This window comes from Anabas testudineus, chromosome 5 (assembly GCF_900324465.2).
Source record: "Anabas testudineus chromosome 5, fAnaTes1.2, whole genome shotgun sequence".
NCBI classification, from domain to species: domain Eukaryota; kingdom Metazoa; phylum Chordata; class Actinopteri; order Anabantiformes; family Anabantidae; genus Anabas; species Anabas testudineus.
This window is the reverse complement of record NC_046614.1, coordinates 645,012-657,427: the sequence shown is the minus strand read 5'-3', so window position 1 is coordinate 657,427 and position 12,416 is coordinate 645,012.

Sequence of the window (12,416 nt, the reverse complement as noted above, 5' to 3'; positions counted from 1 at the left end):
AAAACTGCAGCAAAATACATATTAAATTTGACAATATTTTCATTATGACGATCAAAGCCAGACGGGGTGAACAGTAAGTAAACTCACCATATTAAAGATCAGTAGGATCTTGGACAAATTACAGAATAGGCAAATGCTTAGATTCTGCTATTAAAGTGGACCCTTTGCTTTAAAGATATTTCAGTGAATAGAAGTATGAATAAAGGACTCACACAGTAATAGGCTATGACAAAAAAAATCTATAATTATATGTTTGTATGGGTGTTCTGTAATTACATCGCTTGCTATGCAGTAATTAAGAAGCATTAATGTCAAGTGTCAACTGTGGTTTCAACATAAAAAAAAAACTTGTTGGAAAAATAATTTAGATTATTGTATTTATATATTCATGTGTTTCAGATCAGAGCTCACTTTGTCGTAAGGCTGAAACCAGTGTAAGATTGTATCCAACACACATCAGCAGAAGTGCGAGAGAAGCTTAGACATGGACATGGAGAACATGTGGACACTGCGCTGTGATAACTTCATTGAGGACTTTCTTTTTATTATTAAACAATGGCTTATGCATAACTGCTGTTATCAGTTGAATGTAATTGCAATTCGCAATTCAATATGCAATTTGGTCATGGAATTTAAAAATGCATTCTGCAATTGTCAATGCAATTATTTATTGCCGAGAGTGGCCATTAATTTCTTTAATTAAAAGTAGAAATAAAAGCTAAATCAATTGTATTTCATATTGCCATGGGTTTTTGGTCTCTTTATTCAAATTCATGTAATTCATTTTGTGTTTTGCAATTCAATGTGCAATTTGAAAATGCATTTTGCAATTGGCAATTCAAAAAAAAATACCCCTGCAATCCTCAGTTTCTTTGATTAGATGTTTTAAATAAAAATTACAACATTTTTGTGCATTTATCAGACAGAGAATGGCAAAATTGGCAGCATAGCTCCTTGGATTGTTACACTTCCTCTCTTCGCCCGTCTGTGGGTTTTGTTTTGGTTTTTGTTAATTGCTCACTCTCCTGCCACACCATATGTGGACTCCCTCTTCCTCCACTCTCCACTCACCGGACTAATTACTCGTTCATTTCACCTGTTGGTCTTTGTTGTTTTATAAGCTCCCTTGGTCTTTCGTTCATTGCTGGTTTGTTGCTTTGCTCATGTTCATTGCTTGTTTGCTCCGTATCCTGCACCACTCTGGTCAGTTTGTGTGTTCGTTTGTCTGTCAGGAACCGCTCTGTTTTCGTTTGTGAGTTTGAAATGTTTTGTCTGCGTTTATGCAGCGTAGTTGATACTTTGTACTGTTCGGTTTGTCTGTTTGCTAATGTTCTCCTGCCTTGGGCAGTGATTTTCTGATTAGTGAGTTGATGTTTGTATGTTTTTGTTGGTTTATTAGTTCGTATTTTTCCTGTGTCACTGCAGCCTTTTGTGTTGTTACTTTGTGTCTTTCTCCGTGCTTGTTCAAGTTTTCCCTGTGTCCCCTATTCTTGGACCGAGAGCTAAAATAAACCTTGTTTTTTGTTGGTACTCGTTGGTCACGTCCGTCAGTTCGTAACCTGGATAGGCCGCTGTTGACTGATAGAATAGGATCACTTCTGAATCAGTGCGTTTACATGCATTTAAGTAACCAGGTTACAGTCGTCTTTCTGCAAGAGCGCATGTGCAACGAAGGCAGTCGACACTTACTGTCACTGTACTACTATGAGTTGAGAACTGCTGCTGCATGAAAGAAGACATCATTACAAAGAGCGAGGCAATCTCGATTTTAAATCAAGTCCGCCCAAAATTAAATAAAACTGAAACCAACACAAAGTTTCCTGTAGACATGTAAATAAAAAGGTTTTCACTGTGCATTTCTTAAATTCAGACAGTTTCCTCATCTCTGTAACTATCGCTGTGTGTTTCTCTCTCTCGCAACTCTGTTGGCTCCTCGACACACTTATCAAATAAAAAAAAAAAAAGGGAGAAAGCAAGAAAGGAAACGCAATCACGAGGCGTCTTTTCTGTCTTTGTACAGTTAACATCTGTGGACCACGCATCTAAAATCTGCCCAGGCCAGGGGAGAAATCAGATAATTTTTTTATTCTGGTTATTTGAATCCATGTAACGCAGCTTGCAAGGCCTGCATCAAGTTCAACTGAACACTACCGTAGAGGTGTTGGGGACTGTTGAGGCGGAAAGTTCTTCTTCCCACTGGGAGAGAGTTTGCACTCTATTCACAACATAATTTGCAGATGATCAATTAGCATCAACATCATCTGCGAATACATGAAGAACAGCAACAAGTTTCTCCGTGGCCATAATATTACTAGCAAGGGTCAATGAGCTGGGCCCTACTCTGCCTCTGATTGGCTAGTGGTTGTTACCCCCATTGGTTAGGTTTGTTTAGCTCAGGGCTAGAGTTAGCTTCGTTAGTTCACTACTGCAAGGTCATCACCAAGAGGAATAACCAATAAGTCAGCATTAATTGCTGAATCTCCAGCTTCATCAAGGTCAAACATGTTTCACGCTCACCTTTCACTGCAGCACCTAAAAAATCTACACAACAATGACACCTCCTACACTGGCATCAAACACTGACATTGAATCTAAATCATTTCCCACTGAAACAACCATTACGAATGTAATTCCAAAGGAGGCTGAGCTGTAGAAGTAAGAGTATGATCTATTCCATTGTGTCTCAACCCCATGAGTCTCTGTCTTAGTCTGTGCTGCACTCGTGCTGCAGGACTGTGCCAATAGATGTGTGACTAGCTAAACTACTAAATCCATCTGCTGCTGAGAAAGCAATTTTTGTAAGTGATGTTTATCTTTGTGCAATAGTCATTTGATAGCCATGGCAACGCATATGCACATATGTGAGTATAGTGATTTTTACTAATTAATCCTTAAGTGAAATGGACTTGAAACTGAGCTGTGTTGTATGTTGCAACCAGAAAATGTCCTTCCATAACGTTACACACAGATAGGATCAGATAAGGATGCATTGTAGCTGCTTTCATCTTTGTGACTATCATGGTGTCAAACAGTCTTGCTGTCACTATTTGACACCATGGTAATGATCTGTGTTGTTGTAACAATAATTATAAATGATTGGTGTCAGTTGTGGTGGGAGCATCATGGTTTGGTTGCCTGCACACACAAACACAGCTAGGTTAGGGTTAGGCTTAGAGAAATCTGGGTTTTGTTAAGTAAAAAATCTTGACCAATCCTGTGTAGACTGTGGCTTAATATACTTCATCATTGCTTAAAAATTAAATGCATTAAAAATGCATCTGGTTTATTATTGTAGTTAGCTGAGATTTATGTGCATGTTTTACTCAGGCGAAGAAGTTTCATTTGTGTTAATATGAAACCGCAAAGAGTGTTACAAAGCATTGGTGTCTAATTCTCTGGGAATGAGAACAGGCTAGAGATACAGTCGCAGTCCACAGTACACTATTAATCCTCGTTATCAGTTCACTCGTATATTTGTTCTCTTTTGTGACACAAGAGAAGAATAATTAACAGGTTTGAAGTTCAGTGCTGCTGTCACTCATTTTGTTCTTACATATTTTAAATTTGGGTAATCTGATATAAAAGGTTCTTAAACACAAATAACATAGAAATGAACTTTAAAAATACTTCTGGATAGACTGTGTATTGCCCTCCACACAAATGCTAACTCAGAAAGCTACTGTAACTAGTAAGTGAGTTAGTAGTTAAATATGTTTTTAAATCAGAGTGATGGCTACTTGCCTGATATAAAGTAGTAGCTCAGTTGCCAGAGTGGTTGCTCAACGACTCCAGGGTCAGTGGTTTTGCAGCCATCTGTCAAGTTGTACCTGGATGAAACACTGGACCCGAACTGCCCAGGAAAGTGTCAGAAAGGGCATCTGGTGTAAAAACTGTGCCTAATAAATATGCCGACATTGATCCGCTATGGCGATGCCTATAGGGATAAGCTGAAAGACGACAGACAGACAGACAGCTACTTGCCTAATAGCTGTTTACTGTACAGGAATAACTCTGGATGGGTTCAAAGGATAAAGACAGCACAGAAGCCCTGGAACATAGTATGTATAGTACTGTGATTAATGTACCAAACTTGAAAAGAAAAGAAATGAAAAACTGAAGCTGTTTAATGCTTTTGTTTATTCATACAGTACTGCAGTGATAGCATGCGATGATCCCCAACTTGCAGTATTTACCACTATATCAGATCTAAATGTTACTGCTGTGTGTGTCGAGGTGGTTACAGCCTTTATGAAGCGTGTTATGAGCCATGTTAAATGATTGGATGGATGGCTCGGAGCTGATTGATGCCGGCTGGACCGGCTCTAATGCCGTCTGGCTGGTAGCATACAGAATGTGACATTGGTTTGGTCTGGAGAATATCGATCTAGAATGGTTCTTGCAGAGCGAAGATATGGAGGGCTGTATTGATGTTCACCGTGGCTCTCATTTCAGGCTCATCTCACCCTGCCTCTGTGTTGTGTGTGCATGTGCGAGTGAGGTGGCAGCAGCGCCGGAGGCTACTCAGGCGTGAAATCGTGCGACGGTCTCTCCATTGCGCTTCATTTAGCCACACATCACCCATCTCTCATTCCTGACAAGTTTCTTAACTGCTCCAAAATGTGAGCGCCTCGGGGTGAGGTGGCAGTGTAGCCCTGTCAGTGCACAATGAGGTGTAGTTGCATGAGTGTGTCTGTGAGAGTGTGTGTGTTTGTGGCGGCTAAAGTGAGAGTCTAATAAAGCCAGCAGCTGCCATGGAAACCAGGGCAGAGGCTAACTCATCCTCCGTGTCTAGGGACCCATCAGGGCCTCGGCCATGGCACAAACACATGCGTGCACACGAAAGCACACTTACACACACAATCGTGTTCCAAAGCCATGACAAATGACTCTTGGAGGGAGGCCTCTCATACACGCTCGCATACAAACAGCAGACGAAAGGCCGTGAAATAAGCTGTGGCACCACAAGAAATAGGGAAGCAAGCTACTGGTTCAATAGCCACTGTCACACTGTTTTCTCACACACACACACACACACTGCATGCGCCTGAACTCCAACAGCATGACATGGGAGTCAGGATGGCTTAAGATGCTCAATATCCAGCTTTAATTCTCTTTCCCCTTCCTTATCAAATGTGTGTGTGTGTGTGTTTGTGTAAAACAAGTAGATAAGAGTGGCAGCGTGCTCAGGTTGACATCATGACAGCAGCATTTACTATGTGACAGGTTTATTGCATTTTTAATCTCTGTTTACATTAACCATCAACATCAAGCCACACACACACACACACACACACACACACACACACACACACACACACACACATATCATTCCTCCTCTCCCTGTCGCTCAGACAATAAAAAGGGCAGAGGACGCCAATCAAAATGATCTCTAATAAGAATATTACCCTTCAGGCAGTGGGGGGTGGTGGGGTTAGATGGCTTGCCAAGCTTCATCTGGCATTTATAAAATTAATTGCAGGCCGTACGTCGAGGAAATAGCTTGCGTCTGTGCATTACATGACGCAGGTTCTACCCCGGTCTCACACTTGACAAATCTCATATCCCTGCTCCAGACTGACGTGCCAGCAGAGAATTAGAAGATTGCGAGTGAAAGCGTGATTGAAAGGGAGATGTTGGCGAGCACCACTGTGGGTGTCACTAAAGGTGTCAGTAGATGAGGAAAGATGACAACAGTTAAGGCGGGTGACTGACTTGTTGTCTTTACTGGACTGCAGATTGGGTTAGGCGAATGAGATGAGACTTATATGACCCCTGTGGGGATATCAACTCGACCGCATCAGAGAATGTGGAGCAGATAAGAATAAGAAAAATAGTGAGCAGCGAAGATGATGCAGCTGAAAGACTACAGATTACAGTAGTGTTTAGAAGAACACGTTCCCCCTCATCTCACTTTTCGCCTAAAAGCACAGTAAACACATTAACACGTTATTTTTTAGGAGCCTTTCTACAATCTGTAGCCAGAAACTGCAAGTTTTAGTCATGTTTGCACTGGAGAGGTGAAGCATATTCATATAGCTGTTACTAACTGCTATAATCTCAGGGGGCTCAGTAACGCCCACATGATGAAACAGTAAATGAAAATGGCACCCCACAGCCTTAAACCCACATTGAGAATGAGAGGAACCACCCACCAAAGTCTTATTAAGAAAAGACAAAGGAGAAGCTTTAGGCTAGCGTCTCATACTGAGGGAGTCTGCTATTAGAACAGTACAAAGTGTGAAAATGCAGAGAGATTAGAATCAAAGATTAATAGAAAACTTGAACATCCACAGAATAATTGTATGTGTCATCTTGGTCATTACCGTAGAAGAGTTATTACAACACAGTGATGCTTATCTGTTACATGCATCTATTTTACTCTAACCCTGACATGTTAGGGTTAGTGCTGGTATTCTGACCTCCTTACCTTCAACAGATGCACGTTTTTTTAAAGAAGCCAGAAAAGGAATATGCAGCACAGACAAGAGACAAGACATAGAGATGGAAGGGACACAGGAGGCTTATGGTGCATACTCTGGTGAAGGTCTTGTTCTGTTGATGTGTTGAATGTGATTATTGAGGCGGTAAGTTGCTCTGACTTGATGGTTGTTATCTGACATGGAAACCACTAAGAATGTCATTTGTCTTTACAAGTCGTTCTTTTTCTGTTCCAGTAAGTCATGATGTGTAACCACGTGGTAAATAACTATAAAATCAGGTTTTTCATTGTTTTCTTATAAATGTATTCATGTTAGGTTAGTAACCTACTCAGCTTCAGTTTCCACTGGAAACAAGAGGCTCCCATTTGGCTCTCTCTGGGCTGTTTGCTGAACTCCATACCAGCTTATTTTACATAATGTTCAGCTTTCTTCAACTTCATTTTGTCTGTGTCTTGCACAACAGAATGAGGTGTTCTGAGTGACTATGTGGCTTATGCCAGTGCAATAAACAGTGCAATTATCCTTCTCCATCTCCTTCCAACATGCGAAAATAATTAGCTTGTTCTAGTATGAACATGAAGTGACCACTGACCTCCACAGAAAGCAAAAGTGTGATTGCCCCTTATTTTGATAGTAGGTGGTTTCCTGGTGAAGCCCTTAAGATTTTGGGAGAGCCCTCCAGCTTCTTCTTCTGCTCAGGGTCTTGTGGATGCTGAAGTCTATCCCAGCTGTCATTGGGAGGCAGGGTACACCCTGGACAGGACCATTGACACTCATATTCACACCTATGGGCAATTTAGAGTCACCAGTAATCTACAGTAACTGCATGTCTTTTATCTGTCCAGAGAAAACTCACAAAGACACAGAGTGAACCTGAAAACCCCAAACAGAAATGCACCTGGTCGACCCACGGGGCTGAACAGAGGGGATTTTTGCTGGGAGGTGACAGTGCTAACAACTACAATACTAGATACATTTCTGCTTTAATTATTTCTCCATTTGAGTCCTGTGCCCCTTTTACACTGCCTCTTCAAGGCGGCTTTACAGCTCCTTGCAGAAAGGGTGAGTAATTTTAGTGACGTCTTAATGCCAGACCAAATACAGGAGGAGAAACAGTTTTTATGACTTGAAGTCAAGCAGAGTTGTCATACATCGTGTTCAGAATATCATTGATTACTGTTACATTCAGCTTTGTTAAGGCAACGTGTTAAAGTGATCAGACCAAACACTAGGCTGGAGAACTAGAAGCCAAAGCAGCACTATGATGTGCAACTAGTTGGATGAAAGCAGCAGAAGAAGGTGATCAGTTATTTGGTGACAGAACCCAGCCGGTCATGCATTATTCTGATTAACCAGACTCCGGTCAAACTTTATCCAGTAACTCCTTCCTGCTGCTTGTCGTTGTGCTCTGAGTAGCGTTTCTCCTCCACACATTGCTGCAGGAACCTGAATTTGTGACCATAGTTGTTTATGATCGTACGGTACAAGGCGCACATCAATTGTGTTTTTAGTAAAATCATTTCAAACGTGTAAAACTAGCAAAAGCACATGACGGTTTATTCACTAGTAATGTTTTGAAGCTGAGGTATATCCAAGGTGCGTGAAATGCATCACATTAAATGTCACACCGTAGCGCCTGTACAGCGGCGCTTAAAGGGGACTGTTTCTGTGTAAAGTTCAGATGAACTCACATCACTGTGCATTCCAGATTAATAAACCTAAGCTATTCTAATATATTTTAATACCTTTTATTATTTTTTCACTACTTTCATTATTTTATACCAAATTTGTTTTGCTATTTTAAGTTCCTTATTGGTTCAATTGTACTATGAATAATTTTCTTCAGTAACTGATTAATTGTTCGTTGCTGACTTGCTGCTTGTTTTTCAGCTCACATACGATCTATTTTGTATACAGTTAAATTCGTATTGACATTTGAAGAACATGTATGATATCAAATCAAGTCATTGCTGCTTCCTTAAGCTGGTTGTTTTCGCTGCCTGGTTTCATATCAGATCTATACAATATGTGAGATACTGTAATTCTACTGCTGTGTAATATTAGGTCGGTAGTGTAAATCCAACATAAGAAATTAAACGTAAGCTGCAAGAATGCTTTAGGGTAAATAAGTCCAATAAAAATGAATCCATGACTACATGACATTCCTGGTGGTATATAACTTAATGAGCCATTAGGACATATCTCCACCAACACACAGCTGACATTCAGGGCCCGGACACACGTGATAGGGGAGGTGGGCATCTTACCTTTATTACTGTGGTGCTTTTATCCTGCACTTTCCTGAGGTTACATTGCAAACACAAGGACAGACAGTGCTGAGATGTTGTTTTTCTTGGTTTGTCTGTTGATGACCTTTGAGTTTCTGTAGATGCTGGGTACAGTAGCTCACTAAACAACTCTTTTATGTTCTGTAGACACAGCCACTGCTCCCACAAACATAAATTAGATCACTTCTTATATGCCAGGTTGCTTTTTCTTCTTGGGAAAGTTATTTGACACTAGAACCATTGTCATTTTTTGTTGGTTGGCAGGCAACTTTTTGCACTTGCACCTGTTTGGTAATTTTGTGGCTCTAATCCATCCGGCTTTCAGTGAAGTGCTTGGAGTGCACAGCTGCACATGAGATGTGTAGTGCAATTTTGGTACTTTCTTTACAACAGTGCTTTTTTTTAACACCAACACAAGGACAAAGAATTTTTTTTTTTGCCTGAGGCACACGCACAAGCCACCTACAACTGCTCATGCTGGTAAAGTTTTGCTACTTTTAGTTTGATAAGGACAATAAACACATTTAACTGCACATTTTATTGCACTTATAATAAGGTTATTACATTGTTACTGAATTTACTCATACTCACACTCATTTTATTTATATATAAAGGACATGTCTTTTAGGACATTCATCTAATGCACAATAGGTCCACTTAAGACAAGAAGAGTAGAAAAATCCTATTTTCTGGCATATTAAATATAATTTGTGGGCAACAGGAATCCACTATTAATATGCTGGAGACTTCTGGTAGAGGTGAGATGTCTGCAAACATGACTGCTGAGACAATTCCCTGATGTTCAGCAAAAAAAGGTTAAACCTTTAGCATGACAAAACAAAAGTAATTAATGAAACATATTTGTACCACAAAAAGACACAATGGCTGAAACACAATGACAATAGACATTGTCACAGAGGCTGTTGCAGCCAAATCAACTAGTAGTGCAAGTACTGTAAAGAGTACTGAAAGAATGACAGTAAGTTCAATTAAATAAGCATGGATAGCGGTATCATTAGTGTAGTATCAAAAGGTGTTAGAGATTCACCTGTTATTCTGTGTTCGTGCTTGAAAAACTGTGTGTGTATGTGTAAAAATACGGTAACTATGTAAGAAATATTATTTTACATTGATTGGTAGTTGTACCGTTGTGTTCTCTGCTGTGTACTGTAGCCGCCAACACAGCAGAAACATTTTAATAGTATCAGTGTGAGAAAACACAGATATGCTGTCTATTTACAGTATCATCTAAAGTTTTACTGTTCAGTAATTGCAATTTACAAATGATCTTAAGTATGCTGTCACAGTAACATCAGAAGCCTGTTGGACTTAGTAACCTACTGTGAATCCATTCCTTTTTTATATACTTGAGTAAAATAGTAAAACTTTGCATTTACTGAACTGCACTGGACATGTTGCATCTATTTATCAAGAGGTGATTATAACCACTAACAACTTAACCTCTCTTATGGCCGTTAGTAAGTGCTTAACAAATGCTGTTTTGAGTGCATTTTACCACCTAAATTGATTAATTCCACCCAATTTGGTGCTTGCCTGACAGCTATGTAATCTCATTAAAATGGACTCACACTGCAAAATTACTTGATTTGACTGTTCACAACATTCATGACACATCAGCTGCAGACACACCTTAGATGGAGTCAAAATGTGTTGTAGTACACACAGTTTACTGTGACTGACAGAGAACAGAACATATTCATCACGATACTGTTGTTCTCATAACATTAGGTGACACACACTAGTTACTAGTGGTTGACATTTTGAGAAACATGTTTTGTAAGTAGGAGTTACAGGAGATAATCAATACTACTCTTCTGTCCATATTCCAAAGGTACAACCAGCAGCTGATGAGCTTATCTTTGAATTTGGTGGCATGGACTATGTAGGATTATGATGTCACTAAAATAAAGCAGCTCTATTCTGCTGTACACTGAATATATGAGTGTGTGAAAACTCAGTATTCATTTCTGACACAGGAACTCCAGTATAGAGGTCCAGTAGTTCCTGAACAATAAGTTCCTTCAAATAAAGCAATCTGCACTTTCCACTAGTCCACCTGTCCCGGTCTCCACCCACACTAACCTGAAATGCATCCCCAGCCAGCCGCTGCATACAAACCTGCTGCTCATCCTCGCTTTCTACCAGATTGTTCTCCAGGACACATCTTAGCTACTCACTAGGTTCCATTCCTGCTTCTCACCTCATGCCGTTTTTTTCTCCAGACCTCCACTTCGCCTGTCTCTGCTGCATGTCTTTGTTTGCCTGCTGTTTGGACTTTATCTCCTTATGGAGCCGCTCCATTGTTTGTTCCTTGCTATTGTGCTAACATTGCCAAAGCAATCCTTACCTGCTCCTGCTGCTCCTGAACTCTAGGACTGCCAAACAAAAACCTATATGATCATGTTGCCTGCTGCTCCTGCATATCCACATGGCTGAGCTAATACTTACCTGGGCTTGACATTGTTGAGAAAATACTCATGTAGGACCTGCCTGTCTATGTCTCTAACTGCTCATAAACTTTGTCAAATTGAATTATAATCTCATCTGCATCCTCCTTCATGTGGTGCACCAATGCTAAAGACCTCCTTACCTGATGCCTACTGAATAAGGTTGGTTATCTCTAGTGTGAGGCTGATACTAAACATGTTTTGTGATCAGATATAAATACAGCAACTTGTAGTGAAACTCCATATGATCACACACAGCCCAATCACGATGCAATGCGATTCAGCATTATCTGATTCAACACAGTACAATTCAATGAGATACAGTGTGACTGGAGGATGCAAATGAATCATTCTCTGCAGTTAAATACGTCTGATTATTTACTAATCAAATAAAATGATAACCTTTCACAAGCTGGCCCAGGGCTTTCTGTCTGTTTCAGGGTTACAGTACAATATACTTTTAATGGAACTAACTCACAAAATTGAGCAGCTCAAAACGTAGCCATACTTTGCCCATCAGTCATGGAGGTGGCAGCTAGAGATGAGTCGAAACCCAACGTCTACATTGGCAGCACACATTAACTTAAAGCAGGTCTAATTTAGAAGCAATAACAATAAAGGCATAATACTTCTATAATAACTGCTGAATCTTGATTTCTATAAATCTACACACTGTTGCTCTACCAATGCATTTGCACTGTACCTGCACGTGTTCATGTATCAAAGTAGCTGCTTGTTCATATAGTTCATTGCTACCTGTCGTCACCCAATAAGCCGCTGCTCCAATCGTGCGGATAAACACATAAACAAATCAAGTAACTCTTGTTTTCAGTACTTCACTAAAACTGTGGCTAAATTCAGAAAACTCTAGTGCTTTATGTGTCATGCTCCAAACAGTCATATTACAGAAATGGTACTGTCGGTAAAGTATGCGTATTGGATCACACAGATCAGATTCAGACTCAGGACTCCTCAGGAGTGTCCAGTGGTTGATATGAAGTGAGAGTGATTGAAAGTTAGGTTATTAAATTGACCCTGTGGGATAATTTTGTCAACTGCTGTTTCCAGGGCCAAGATGCATGTTAACTCTCAAAAACCCATGTGCTCAAACAGCAGAGCTGACTAACTCTAACTGAACGTCTTACTGAATGTAATCAACCATGTTCAAGTAAAATTAGGCCATTTAATTGCACATGACATTGGTTATGGCAGCTACACAC